This window comes from Adiantum capillus-veneris, chromosome 7 (assembly GCF_014529385.1).
Source record: "Adiantum capillus-veneris isolate H3 chromosome 7, ASM1452938v2, whole genome shotgun sequence".
Classification (NCBI taxonomy): Eukaryota; Viridiplantae; Streptophyta; class Polypodiopsida; order Polypodiales; family Pteridaceae; genus Adiantum; species Adiantum capillus-veneris.
Window position 1 is genome coordinate 166,640,369 of NC_140937.1, and position 14,865 is coordinate 166,655,233.

The 14,865-nt window shown below is 41.2% G+C and overlaps 1 pseudogene; it reads left to right on the plus strand.

Annotated features, from left to right (window-relative positions):
* Window positions 1-11,360, plus strand: part of LOC147454996 (uncharacterized) — a 33,389-nt pseudogene extending 22,029 nt beyond the window's left edge.
* The last annotated feature ends 3,505 nt before the right edge of the window (window positions 11,361-14,865 follow it).

Genomic DNA, 14,865 nt, shown 5'->3' on the forward strand with positions numbered 1-14,865 from the left:
TCCATGGTTGAGGTGCTTGACTTGCCGCTTGATTAAGGTGCCTGAGGTGCCTTGACATGCTTGCCTGAGATGCTTGTGGGAATACCCCCTAGTCCAAGTGCTTTGTCATGCTTGATGACTAAGGTTCTTGAGCTCCTAAAGTCAAAAGCATCCCTACAAGAGGGGGGGCGAGCCCTTTTCCTAGGGATTAGAGAGAGAACACACACTCACACTCACAAGGGAAGCCCCAGCTTGAAGAGGCAGCAAGGACACATGTCAGGTCCCTACCCATGTTACCTTCATGTGTTGCTTGAAGCCTATTGGCTAGGCTTCAAAGGGGTCCAATGATAAATTACTTGAATTATCTAATTGTTTTTGCATTTATCAAGTCCTCTCTCTCAAAGGGGAAAGGGGGACACTTGTCCCAAGGCTATCCCTGTTGCTTGTAATGGCTTCTGCTTGTGATTGGCTAGGCCTGGAGGGGTCCAATGAGCTTCAAGCATGAGCTACAAGGGGGGGTCGACCCAAGCAAGCTAGGGGGGTGCTTAGGGGGTATACTCACCCACACACACTCACAAGCACTCTCATTGTGTGCTATGCAAAGTGGAAGAGCTCCCTCTCCAAGAAAGTAAAGGTTGAGAGCCTACACCAACACTCTTGGCTATGGAGTGCAAATCCAACCAAGAGCCATGCTTCAATGCTTAAGCTTGCCATCTCCTTCTTCTTCATTACTATGGTATTATGTATGCTAGCAACAAGAGTATGATAAGTGAGGAACTAATTCTTTCTCCTACGAAATGTTTCTTCTTCCTCTTCCCTACCCTCATTCCCTGCTAGCTCTCTCCACCTTCGAAGGTGTTTGAGGTCTTGGGACTGAGGCTTGGTATAGTTAAAGCTTTCTTCAAGTTTAGGTTATGTTATCATGGTGATGCATGAATCTTTCCATCTTCATTGCTTCACCTAGGTCACAAGGAACACAAAGAATGTATTGTAACAAGTCTCTCTTTATGGGAGAAATCATAATACAAATGCCTATTGGAGGGGGGACCGGCTCCACATAAATCCGGTCCTCAACTGTTGTCATGTTCTCTAAATTCTCTCGCTTGCAAAAGTATTGTCTATGCCAAGTTAGCTAATTGCTATAATTATGTTGCTATCTTCAATTATGTCTACCCGCTATGCTCACAAAATCATTTCTTGAAAGTAGTCTCATTAAATTCCGCTACTCTCAAATTGAATAGGCAAATTCCATTACATTGGTATCAGAGCATTTGGTTTCTCTTTTCTTGCTTAAGAAGAGAGGTCCTTAAGTAGCCTATAAATGGTTGATGTTGTTAATTATAATAGGGTAAGTGGAATTGGGATCTATTGTCGGTTTTGTTGAGCCCACTATGTGGGGGATGGTGCACACCTCGGGAGCTTTGGACTTAATAATGGAGTCTTTCTAGACTTGCCTACGGCTTTACCATTATTGAGCCATAAGAAGTCCGAAAGGAGCTAACCCTTGGCAACTCTGCTATGTTAGACCTACTCCTCTACTCTCTATAATTAACTACTTTGAGCCGTGGGTGTAGATACTTAAGAGCCGATTTTCAAAGGCTAAGAGGAGTGGCAACTAAGGTTTTGTATTGTCAAAGCATACACTAAGTATAAACATAAATTTTGTTAACATGGCTGACAATAATCAAGAGAGTAGAATGAACATTGATAGCTTTGATTTTGCACATGAAGGTGCTAATGATGATGCTCCCATGTTTGTGAATTATCTCGTCACTAGGTTGCAACAAGCTATGGGCAACCCTGTTTTGCAAGCCGAAGTTACTCAACAACTTCGTGCTTATGGAATTTCCCTTCCTCTCCCAGAGGAGAGAGAGCTTAGGAGGCCTCTTGAAGAGACCCCCAAAAGAAGACTCTCTCCCATTCGAGAGGAGGAATCCAAAGAGAAAGAAAGCATTGACAGTCTAAGTTCTTCTGAAGATGTGGCTCCACGAAGACGGCGGTCTAGACGGTCGCCTACTCCTCCCAAGAGGAAAAGAGAAACTCTGAAAGGCAAGAGAGGAAACAAAGGAAGAAAAGGGCTAGGAAGAGGTCACCCTCTTCTCCTTCTTCTTCACCTTCCTCCTCTTCCGATGAAAGTTATGGCTATTCTCCTAGAGAATACAAGAGGGGAGGACATCGCAAATCATTTCCTGCATGGCGAAGGTCACAAAAGATAAAGAAGTTCAAGGAGGGAGGAAAGAGTATCTCTTTTCTCACCTATGATGGCACCTTTGGTGGTACCGACAAAGTGTTGGCCTTCATCCAACAATTTGATGCGGCCTTTGGGGACGAGGGCTTCACAGAGTCCTCCAAGCTACGCCATGTAGCTATGAACTTCCAAAAATCAGCTCGTCAATGGTGGGCTAGCCTTCGTGGCAATGGAGAAGCCCCAAAGACATGGAAAACTCTACGAGTTTCCATCATGAAGCAATTTCTTCCAAGTGATACTAAAGATAAAGTTCTTACCGAATGGCGCGGCTTGAAGCTTCTCTCTCATGAGTCTATCAACAAGTATGTAGACAAGTTTTGGGATTTTCATCTCAAAGCTACTGTCTTTCAAAAGATAGACTTTGCCGAACAAAGACAGCAATTCTGTGCGGGATTACCTGAAGAGATGGCCGAATACATCAACTCTCAACGGCCCGGTACTATTACCGAAGTAATCCACCACACCATGGTTGCTTCACGCATCAATTTCCATCAAGGGGCTAGACGTAATGTCAAGCCCATGGAAAACAAAGATAAAAATGATGCAAAGGGGAAATCCAATGCTCAAAATAATTCCCAAGGCACTTCCAACAACAACAACAACAACAACAATTGGTCCAAGGAGAAGGGAGTTTACAAAGGTAAAAACAAACTCTCTCCTGAAGAGCTTGAAGCTTTTCGCAAGGACCATAAGTGTTTCAAGTGTGGAGAGCAAGGACATGGCTATCGTTCTTGCCCCAAGAAGAATACTCGAATGAGACTCCTAGGGCTTCCACCATCGAAGCTCCAAAAGAGGATGGTCATTGCAAAGGATCATCACTTTCCTATGCGTGGGGAAAGGTAAGAGAGCATGATGCCTTCATCTTGTTTGACCCATGCTCTACTCTCAACTTCATATCAATAGAGTTGGCCACCAAGTTGGGCATTCAAGCTTTTGAGATGGGAGATATAGTAACAGCCAATGCATCTTTCAAGGGACAACAAGCCTCTGTTACTCCCTTGATTGGGAAGTTGAGGCTTCATGTCCAAAGCTATGCCGACAAAGAAGACTTATTCATCTCTCCTCTCCAACATCAGGATGTTATCCTAGGGGCACCATGGTTTGATCGCATGGCAGCCAACATGAAGTTTCCTGAAAGGAGAATTTACTTCACCTACAGGGAAAAGAACATGTATATAGATGCTAGTGAGCGTGGTTGCACTATTCCACTTGTAAATCCTCTTTCTTTTGATAAATCAATGAAGAGCTCAGTTTCTGCGTACATGATTTATGTCAAAGAGTCTCTAAAAGCTAATAATGTTTTATCAAATGAAAATGATAGGAATCAAGAAGAGTTAGACTTGTCTACTTTTCTAAAAGGATTCCAAGATGTGTTCATCGATGATATCCCTATGGACCTACCTCCAAAACGAGGGGATGATGACCATCGTATTGAGCTCCTTCCAGGAAGCTCACCGCCTAACAAACCTCCTTATCGAGTCTCACAAGCTCAACAAGAGGAGATTATGAGGCAAGTACAGGAATTGGTAGACAAAGGGATGGTGAGGCCTAGTTCCTCTCCCTTTTGTTCTCCAATCCTTTTAGTGCAAAAGAAAGATGGTACATACCGTATGTGTGTGGACTATCGAGCACTAAACCATATCACCATCAAAAACAGATTTCCCATGCCTCGGGTAAAAGATCTCTTTGATAAGATACAAGGATCTATCTACTTCAGTAGGATTGACCTTAAGAGTGGCTATCATCAAATAAGGATAGTGGATGAAGATATCCTAACGACCGCGTTTCGCACAACATTTGGTCTTTATGAATATCTAGTCATGCCTTTTGGCTTGACTAATGCACCAGCTACTTTCAATCATCTCATGGAGAAAATTTTTAGACAATATTGTAAATTCACTTGAGTGTTCTTTGATGATATCATCATCTACTCCAAGTCTTTGGAGGAACATAAGCAACATCTCCAAGTGATTTTTCAAGCCTTGAGGGAGAACAAACATTTTCTCAACCAAAAGAAAAGTGAATTCTTCCTTTAGAGATTCAATATCTAGGTCATATTATCTCTCACGATGGTATTCGTATGGATCCATCAAAGTTAGAGGTAATAAAATCATGGCCTAACCCAAGGAATCTACATGAGCTAAGAAGCTTTATTGGTATGTGTACATACTATAGACGCTTCATAGAAAAATTCTCTCAAGTACCAAGACCACTACACGACTTAACAAAGAAGAACGTTAAGTTTGTATGGACTGCTAAGGAGCAAAATTCTTTTGAAAAACTCAAAGAGAAGCTTACTTCCCAACCAATCCTCGTGCTTCCGGATCTCTCAAAGCCATTTGAGGTCCAATGTGATGCGTGTGGTGATTGCCTTGGAGCGGTTTTGCTTCAAGAAGGGCATGCCATAGCATATGAGAGCCGAAGGCTCAATAGTGATGAACGAGTCTTGGGCATTTATGAGAAAGAGCGTTTAGCTGTTCTACATGCCGTAGACACATGGAAGCACTATCTATTGGGGACTCCATTTATCCTACGAACCGACCACCAAAGTCTCAAGTATTTCATGACGCAAACCAAGCTTTCCGACAAACAAATGAGGTGGGCAAATTTTCTTTCGCAATTTAATTTCCATATTGCTCACATAGCTGGTAAGCACAATCAAGTTGCCGATGCACTTTCACGACGACCAAAAGTTAATGCGGTGTCTATAGCTACTCACAATGATCTATCCTCTATGATGGATGAGTATGCTACTGACCCTGACTTTAGAGACATTATGTCAGCCCTTGCTTTGGGGAAGAAAGAGGAACCATTCACCTTGCAGGATGGTTATCTTCTCCACGGCAATAGGCTATGTGTTACCCATTCCCTTCGTGAGAAGGTTATGTATGAATCCCATGCTCCTCCATATGCAGGGCATAGAGGTATTCAACCTACTCTCCGAGGAGTAGAGACGTATTTCTATTGGCCTACCATGAAAGTGGACATACAAGAGTATGTTTCAAAATGTGTAGTATGCCAAAAGACCAAGTATGATAGAGGGAAGCAACCTGGATTACTCCAGTCATTGCCTATTCCAAATTCACCATGGGAGAGTATATCCATGGATTTCATCTTTGGATTACCCAAGTCTATCCATGGGAATACAGGAATGTGGACAATAGTCGACAGGTTTAGCAAGCAAGCACATTTTATTCCTGTCAAAAAGACTATTAAGGCACATCAAATGGCAACTCTCTTCATATCTCAGATTTTCAAGCACCATGGATTACCCACATCCATCGTGTCAGATAGAGATCCGAGAATGACCAGTAATTTTTGGAAAGGTCTCTTTGAAAATCTAGGAACAGATTGAATTTCTCTTTGTCCTGTCACCCACAAACAGATGGCCAAAGTGAGATATCCAATCTTACGATACTCGATCTACTCAAGACTTATGTTACCGAAGTAGATCAACGCTCACAATGGGAAAAGTATTTACCTCTAGTAGAGTATGCCTACAATAATACTGTACATACTTCTACGGGGAAAGCACCTTTCGAGATCATAGAGGGAAGACCTAAAAGTCCCTTGCTACTCAAAGTACATGGGAAGATCTTCGCCGCCGATGAATATAGCCGTGACCTACAAGAATCTTTTCAAAAGATTAGGGAGGCTATAGCCATCTCTCAGCAAAGGCAAAAAGCTGCTGCTGATAAGCACAGAAGAGCCTTAATGTTCAAAGAAAATGATTGGGTCTTACTCAAGTTTCCTAAGGCTCGATTAAGGCAAACGACGGGCAAAAATCCTACGGGCCATCAAAAGTATTATGCTAAACTAGCAAAAAGATACTATGGTCCTTTCCAAATCTTGAAGCCTATCAATGAGACGGCTTATCAACTCAAGCTGCCCAACCATTGGCTTATACACAATGCCTTTCATGTAAGCCTACTTAAGCCCTACAAAGGAGAGCCACCAATTGAACCAATTATTGAAGACCCTCCCGAAGTTGAAGACCAAGAAGAGGTGCTACAACCCGAAGCTGTCCTTCGGCATGAAGACAAGGTACGACGACATGGTAAGATAATCCGACGGTATCTTATTAAGTTCAAAAATTATCCTTTTGAAGATGCTAAATGGATGCAAGGATTACAACTTAAGGATAGTATGAACCTTGTCAATGCTTACAATGCTACATTAGAGTAAGCAAATGTACAACTCTCTTTTAAATGACTCATGTTTTTCTCTTATAAGACTAATTCTCTTTTTTATTGTGCACAAATTTAACTAGTATGCATGCTTAGAATCATGTTTGTGATGACGACGTCTCTCAAACACCAAGTAGAATTTGTCACTCTACTTTGGGAGCATGAAATGGACTAAAGAGTAGACATGCTTGCGGCACCTATGTCTCCCAAGCACCAAATGGATTAGTCATCCATCTTGGAAAGATGTCGTAGGGTAAAAAAGGGATCCTCTACCCGCTAAGTACGATTGACTAATGACTAAACCTTTATCTCTTCTACCTCATAGTCGAGGACGACTATGATTTCAAGAGAGAGGTAATGTCATAAAATCTAATATCTAACCAACCCAATGATTTTCTCATATTAAATTGATTACTTAATGTGGGAGAATAAACGGGAACAAGTGTTAAGATATAGATATGTTCTTATAGATCTATCTCAACACGGGGCCAATAGTAAAGGGGCCCAAATGGGAGATGGTCTATCAAGAGCAAGGCTAACCAATGGAGCATAAGACCTTAGGGTTAGCTTCATTGAAGACCTCCAATAATGTGTGTAAAAGTCCTTTGACCTTAGGTAAGCTAGGGCTGAGCTTGAGGTGGGAACCCGGCCCAAGCTCGAGGTGCTTGACCTGCTTGAGGTGTTTGTCCTGCTTGAGGTGCTTGATTAAGGTGCTTGAGGTGCTTGACTTACTCCATGCTTGAGGTGCTTGACTTGCCGCTTGATTAAGGTGCTTGAGGTGCCTTGACATGCTTGCCTGAGATGCTTGTGGGAATACCCCCTAGTCCAAGTGCTTTGTCATGCTTGATGACTAAGGTGCTTGAGCTTCTAAAGTCAAAAGCATCCCTACAAGAGGGGGGGCGAGCCCTTTTCCTAGAGATTAGAGAGAGAACACACACTCACACTCACACTCACAAGGGAAGCCCCAGCTTGAAGAGGCAGCAAGGACACATGTCAGGTCCCTACCCATGTTACCTTCATGTGTTGCTTGAAGCCTATTGGCTAGGCTTCAAAGGGGTCCAATGATAAATTACTTGAATTATCTAAATTTTTTTGCATTTATCAAGTCCTCTCTCTCAAAGGGGAAAGGGGGACACTTGTCCCAAGGCTATCCCTGTTGCTTGTAATGGCTTCTGCTTGTGATTGGCTAGGCCTGGAGGGGTCCAATGAGCTTCAAGCATGAGCTACAAGGGGGGGTCGACCCAAGAAAGCTAGGGGGGTGCTTAGGGGGTATACTCACCCACACACACTCACAAGCACTCTCATTGTGTGCTATGCAAAGTGGAAGAGCTCCCTCTCCAAGAAAGTAAAGGTTGAGAGCCTACACCAACACTCTTGGCTATGGAGTGCAAATCCAACCAAGAGCCATGCTTCAATGCTTAAGCTTGCCATCTCCTTCTTCTTCATTACTATGGTATTATGTATGCTAGCAACAAGAGTATGATAAGTGAGGAACTAATTCTTTCTCCTACGAAATGTTTCTTCTTCCTCTTCCCTACCCTCATTCCCTGCTAGCTCTCTCCACCTTCGAAGGTGTTTGAGGTCTTGGGACTGAGGCTTGGTATAGTTAAAGCTTTCTTCAAGTTTAGGTTATGTTATCATGGTGATGCATGAATCTTTCCATCTTCATTGCTTCACCTAGGTCACAAGGAACACAAAGAATGTATTGTAACAAGTCTCTCTTTATGGGAGAAATCATAATACAAATGCCTATTGGAGGGGGGACCGGCTCCACATAAATCCGGTCCTCAACTGTTGTCATGTTCTCTAAATTCTCTCTCTTGCAAAAGTATTGTCTATGCCAAGTTAACTAATTGCTATAATTATGTTGCTATCTTCAATTATGTCTACCCGCTATGCTCACAAAATCATTTCTTGAAAGTAGTCTCATTAAATTCCGCTACTCTCAAATTGGATAGGCAAATTCCATTACAGTCTGCAAGGGCACAAGGTGTGCAACTTGGTAGATGACGGTGCTACACACAATTTCATCAATTATGGATTGGTGAAAAAGCTCAAACTGCCTCAACCTCCGAGTACCCACCACTACAAGGTAGCAATGATGAATGGACATGATAGTGAAATATGGGATAGGGTGGATGCATGAATAGGTGGCCCGGTTTTAACCGGTTAAAAGTTGCTTTTGGAGGCTTAAAATTTAGGGGGTATGAAACTAGTGTTATGGGCAAGAATTGTTTGAATTAAATAATCAAGTGGAGGATACAAAATCTTAAAAATCGTGTGGAGGATTCAAAAACACGTTTGGAGCCCACGTCAAGCGAATGTTCAGTCAAATGTTTTCATGACTGTACTTATCCATATCTTTGTGCCTTTCTCCTTCTGCGTCTTTCTCAGCTCACTCTACAGCCCCCTGTGCACGCTTCTTATCCTTTGCTCTGGATAGCAACCTAAGAAAGAGCCCAAGGAATGCAGCCTGACAGGTCTCCCCCACAAAGACCCGACAGTCTACCACGAAGGTATGTCACCTCTCTTTGTCTCTCTCTCTATGTTGTGTACAACGGACCTGTATGTGTAGTAGAGTATTGAGGTGTGGATACATTGAGTAATGAATATGGATTTATTCCTTTCAGAGACAGAAGTTACAGCCTCCTCCCAAAATCAGCCGCTTTGTTCACCCCAAGGATGTGGAGGTGCCATTAAAGGCATTCTGCACGACAAAGGAGGATTTTCACAGGGAATATGGGTTAAGTCTTGAGAGGAAATATGTTAGGAAGTTGATAGATGCAGATGTGCCCATATCCGAATGGATGAAAGTTTTCACGTGTCTTCCAGTGAAGGAGAAAAAAGTGCTGATAAAAATAGCAAGGCCGGATCACTACAAGGCACTCTACCAACTCTACAAGCATGTGTACCAATCCAAACCACCAAACTATCTACTGGGAGTCAAGTTTGCACGCAGATATGTTTATTTTGTATGCACAGGTCCAGTAAAGTGGGTTGAGTTTGCATCTGAGGTGGTGAAGAATGTGACCAATGAAAGTCACTTAGATAGGAAAAGAGAACAATGGAAGCTAGAGACTTCCCAAGTATCCACAAGAACCCCAAGTGGTTCTGCCATCTTCTTAGTAAATACCCCATTCTCAAGTACACCAGACGGAAGTGGGCTTTTTGCGACTACTCAGTTTGCGTTTAGTGTTGAAGTATCCACTTCCTTGCAAGAACTTCTTGTTCAGGTTAGAAAATCTCATGACAATGTATAAGCCGAGTGTCAAAACGCTAAGGATCTTGTGGTCAAATCTGTTGTTGATGTGCACTGTTGCAAGGGTGCCCTTGACACCATTCGAATGCACATCCCTGACGATGCCAATGTACAACAGGCTTTTTTGACAACCTCCAAGAAAAATTTGACCAAGAAAAAGTCACCCTACAGCAGGCACAGGTATGCTTTTAACTCCATCTGATTGTAGTACAATACCTGCAAAGTACCATACGGTATGATTTTTCATACCGGTAGGATTATATCATATTCGGTAAGGGTAGATGACAATACCAGTAGGATGTTATCATACCAGTAGGATTATATCCTACCAGTATGATTACATCTTAGTGGTATGGTAACATCCGACCGGTATGGTTAGATCCGATCGGTATGATAAAATCCAACCGGTTTGATGTTATGCTTCTGGTATAATGTTATCCTACCGGTATGATGTTACCGGATGTTATTCTACCGGTATGATGTTATACTATCCAGTATAATAACATCATACCGGCAGGATGTAATCATACCGGTATGATAACATCATTATACCGATCTTCAAGCATTCATACCGATTTTATACCTGTTTGACATTGTCTGATAACAAAGGTCTCTTGCCTACAGCAAGAATTATCCAAATGCTTGGAGCGTGAGAAAAACTTTGGTCTCTGTGTCACGTTTGTGATAGACATGATTAGTCAACCAATGCTACCTGAAACCATAGTCTTGTCTGCACGAGTTTTAGCTCCTAGACATAGTGTTGTTCTCATTGATGTGTGCAATGATTGTGGTGTAAAAATTCATGATCACAATCGCTCAATCCATGTTGTTCTGTTGCCTTGTTCACATGCATACCATGCATTCTGCTATGCTCACTTGGCTGAGAAAGGAAAGTGCATGCTTAAGAATTGCCCCGGAGTTATTTCTGCAAAAGACCAATTCCTTTTAAAGAAGAAGCCAGTTGAACCATGCCCAAAAACAGGTGAGAAAATTGTTTCAATGGGTAATCAGGTGGTTGATTTTTGTCTTCTTTGATGTTTTTTCAAGTGGTTGATTTTTGTCTTCTCTGATGTTTTTTCAGAGTCAAAAGCTGCTTCAGATGTAGTGACACCTGCATACAAGACACCTGTGGAGGTTTTGCTTGATGAAAGTGTCCCTGGTAATGCTGAAAAACCTGTTTCAGAAACAACAGAATAAGAACAAAACTTTGAGGTAAAGGAGTAGAGTACGATTGGTGCTGAAGGGAAAACCCAGAATGAGGAAGACGGTGTCTTGCTAGACACTGGCGTGTGGGTGACAAGATCAAAGACCCCGAGAAAACGAGGCCAACGTGGCAAGAGTAAGTTTTTTCATTGATTAAGGCTCTAATAAGTGATCTTTTGCTGCACAGCTTTCTAAAGCTGATGGTCGTGTAGATGTCAGGCTGGAGGGAAGTTCCAAGGAGACCCTTGCTTAGCATATAAGAAAGGCAAAAAAATATATATCGAGAAGAGTAGAGATTAGAAGCCTGAAATGGAGCAAAAAAGCAAGGAAGAGGAAGAGACCCAGGGGCAGCCAGAAGAGGAGATGGACATAGAAGACACTAAGGAGATGCAGAATACCGGCACAAGTTCTGACCCTAAACCTAGAGCCTGCAAAAGATTATAGTTTGCCCCCCCTATGTTTCTTTTTATGTAACCACTTCTGAAATTAATACAACTTTCTTTCCCATTCGACGTCTCTTTCATCTTGTGCCTAATTTTTGAACATTGTGTATTTTTATTGTATGATTTCAATCTGTAAATATTTCCTAATTGCATATTTAAATTTGAGTCTTGTGTAATTTTGCATCTGTAGATATGTTTTCAGTTGAAGAATGGCACCTTGCAGATAGGTTCAGGGCTGACAAGCAGAATGGCAGGGCTAACATTCGTGCAATATGGAATTGCGTGTTGTCTCCTGCAGTGCTCGTGTTTCCTCTATGGTATAGACTAATTAAAAGAATCCCACTGATATGGCCAAGGCCACCACCTCCGTTGAGCGTCCAGCGTAGGGTTCTCATTTTGGACCTTAATGGAGTACTGCTCAAGAACATGGGGATTTTGATTGCCCGAACAAGATGTGAATATATAAACACCTCTAGCTTTTTGTCAAAAGCTTGTAGGTCTGCTCATTTATCATACGATAGTAAAACCTTTTGATAGCATAGGATCCTCACCCAATGATATTTCCCCAGTCATCTTCAGCGTCAGAATGAAACTCCTGAATAGCTGCAGTGCATTTCACTATATAGAAATCCACTTTTTCTTCATTGTATTTTGGTGCGGGAACATCAAAATTATCACCAACCATAAGAGCTTGACTGAGGGTGTCATAGTGTCCTTCATATGCTGCATCCTCATTTATTTCGTCGTCATCGTCTTCCGCTTCTTCTATAGGCTCCAAAATAAGGTATGTCCAGAAAGGAACGTGTGACTTGCTCACACATCTCCTCCACTTTTCCTGTTTACATGCACTAAAGAAACAAGACAGTGAACCTGTTCTCAAAGCAGTTGTATCATGCTCTGAATATGCAGAAACAGAGTGCATTGAGCGGGTATTTTTAATAGCCTTCACATCCCAATTTTTTCCCCTTTCGACATCCCCCAATTCAATCACTCAAAAAATCATGCTTACATAATGGGCCTGGGATGCATAGGTGGCTGTAGCACCATCTGACAAGGTCCGTCTCAATAATGCCACAACATCTGCAGCACAGTCTATCTTTGGGCAGTTTGGCTGCAATTGGTATTGAGTTAAAGACCTTTTTATCACTACTCCTGCACCGTCCTGTTCTCTCTTACCATGGCCGGATCCAAAAAAGTTCCAAGTCATTTTCCATCCCGTAAAAACACTGTATCTGCATTTTATTCAATGGATAGAAGAAGATTAATATACTCTTGGCACGATAAAATTACCAAAAAAGACACGTATTATAATATTACTGATGTTAGACAAGCATTTTATTACAACTTTAATGCCAATAATATAGGTCTATATATTAAAACCACCTTCAGATAATGTTTGTTAGAACATGGTATACCTGGCAAGGAAATAGAATGGTCTTCTTGCTTTGAATTGTGAAGCTGCTCCATCAGACCATACCCAATGACGCCTTATGTTTAGACCAAATTGCTTTAGCCATTGCGCATGTTTCAGAAAATAGTGTTGAACAAAATGTGTGTCATGTTGCTTGTCAGCTGAAATGAAGAAGTGAATTGTCTTGTGGATTTCACCTGCATAATATAAAAATAAAAAATTATTGAAGGCTTAATACAAAAGAAATAATACTAATCTAGGGTGATGTCGTTACCTGCAATTCGGAAATATGTTATGTGCACAAAAATAGCTACTTGATTTGAATACCAGTGCATGGACCGAATCTTATTTTGTTCTTTGAAACTATAATTTTCAGCGAAGTCAACAACTGACACAACAACATCCTCTGGAAAGCTTTGTATACATTCCTTATATTGTTCTGCTTGCCATCTATACACAAAATTATGCATTATGTATTTCTTAAGATGGTATTTGAACATGACTGAGAGATCCTGGCATGATATTTCCTTATGCGACAAGACTTTCCTTTTCTTCTTCTGACCGTCACGCGCAGTTCCTACTTCTAGGTCCTCAAAAATCTTCACCACAATCTTTTTAGCAATAAATGGAGCCTCTACAGCACAAAAATCTAACTTATCCGGGCCACACCTTTTACATTGACCACTCAAGCAGGCAAGGGCATGGAAGGTGGACGTATCTGATTTTGGACACAGTATAGAGTCCAATAAGGCTATTACACTCTTGATAGGGTTTTTTGGTGCCTTGCATCCACCATTGTCTTCGCATATGTTGCATTGACATTGGCAAGCTTTTCCATGTAGACCGAATACAGAACTTCGCATGTCATTTATGGCATCCTTTAGGAAGGACATTTGAACATGTGAAATGCAGCAACAAGTATATCGGTCTCTCAATTTCCGCACAAAATATGGCTTCATGTACTCAAACGCACGCTGCCTTATTACAATTTCAGGGTATTGTTCTTTGAAGTTGAGAAAGAGCTCCACCTACAATGAAGAACATATATGGTTAAAGAACATTGAAGAAAACTGCAGGTTTTTATTATCTTTGAAGAAAACTGTTACATTACTATGAACCAGTATTTTTATTTCAAACGAGTATGTTTTTTCACTTAATTGGTTAGGCAAACCAGTACATATGAGCACATGTCCTTGGTACGTACCAGTGGTATATAAGTGTCAACCAGTTCAAATGTTCTTACTGCTGATGTAAACCACTCTTTTCATTTAAAACCGGTATGCTATTTACCTAACCAATACATGTGAGCACTTAACCACGATGTATACCAGTGAGAAATAAGTGTTTAAAAAAATTAACACATGCCCTTGGTACGTACCAGTGGTATATAAGTGTCAACCAGTTCAAATGTCCTTACTGTTGATATAAACCAGTCTTTTCATTTAAAACCGGTATGTTATTTACCTAGCCAGTACATGTGAGCACTTAACCACGATGTATACCAGTGAGAAATAAGTGTTAAAAAAAATGAACACATCTCCTTGGTACGTACCAGTGGTATATAAGTGTCAACCAGTTCAAATGTTCTTACAGCTGATGTAAACCAGTCTTTTCATTTAAAACCGGTATGTTATTTACCTAACCGGTACATGTGAGCACTTAACCACGATGTATACCAGTGAGAAATAAGTGTTAAAAAAAATGAACACGTGTCCTTGGTACGTACCAGTGGTATATAAGTGTCAACTAGTTCAAATGTTCTTACTGTTGATGTAAACCAGTCTTTTCATTTAAAACCGGTATGTTATTTACCTAACCAGTACATGTGAGCACTTAACCACGATGTATACCAGTGAGAATTAAGTGTTAAAAAAAATGAACACATGTCCTTGGTACGTACCAATGGTTTATAAGTGTCAACCAGTTCAAATGTTCTGACTGCTAAAATAAACCAGTCTTTTCATTTAAAACGGATATGTTATTTACCTAACCAGTACATGTGAGCACTTAAACACGATGTATACCAGTGAGAAATAAGTGTTAAAAAAAATTTACTGGATATGTAAACCAGTATTTTCCTTTCAAACCGATATGTTTTTTACCTATCTGACATGACAGACAGTACATGTGAACAC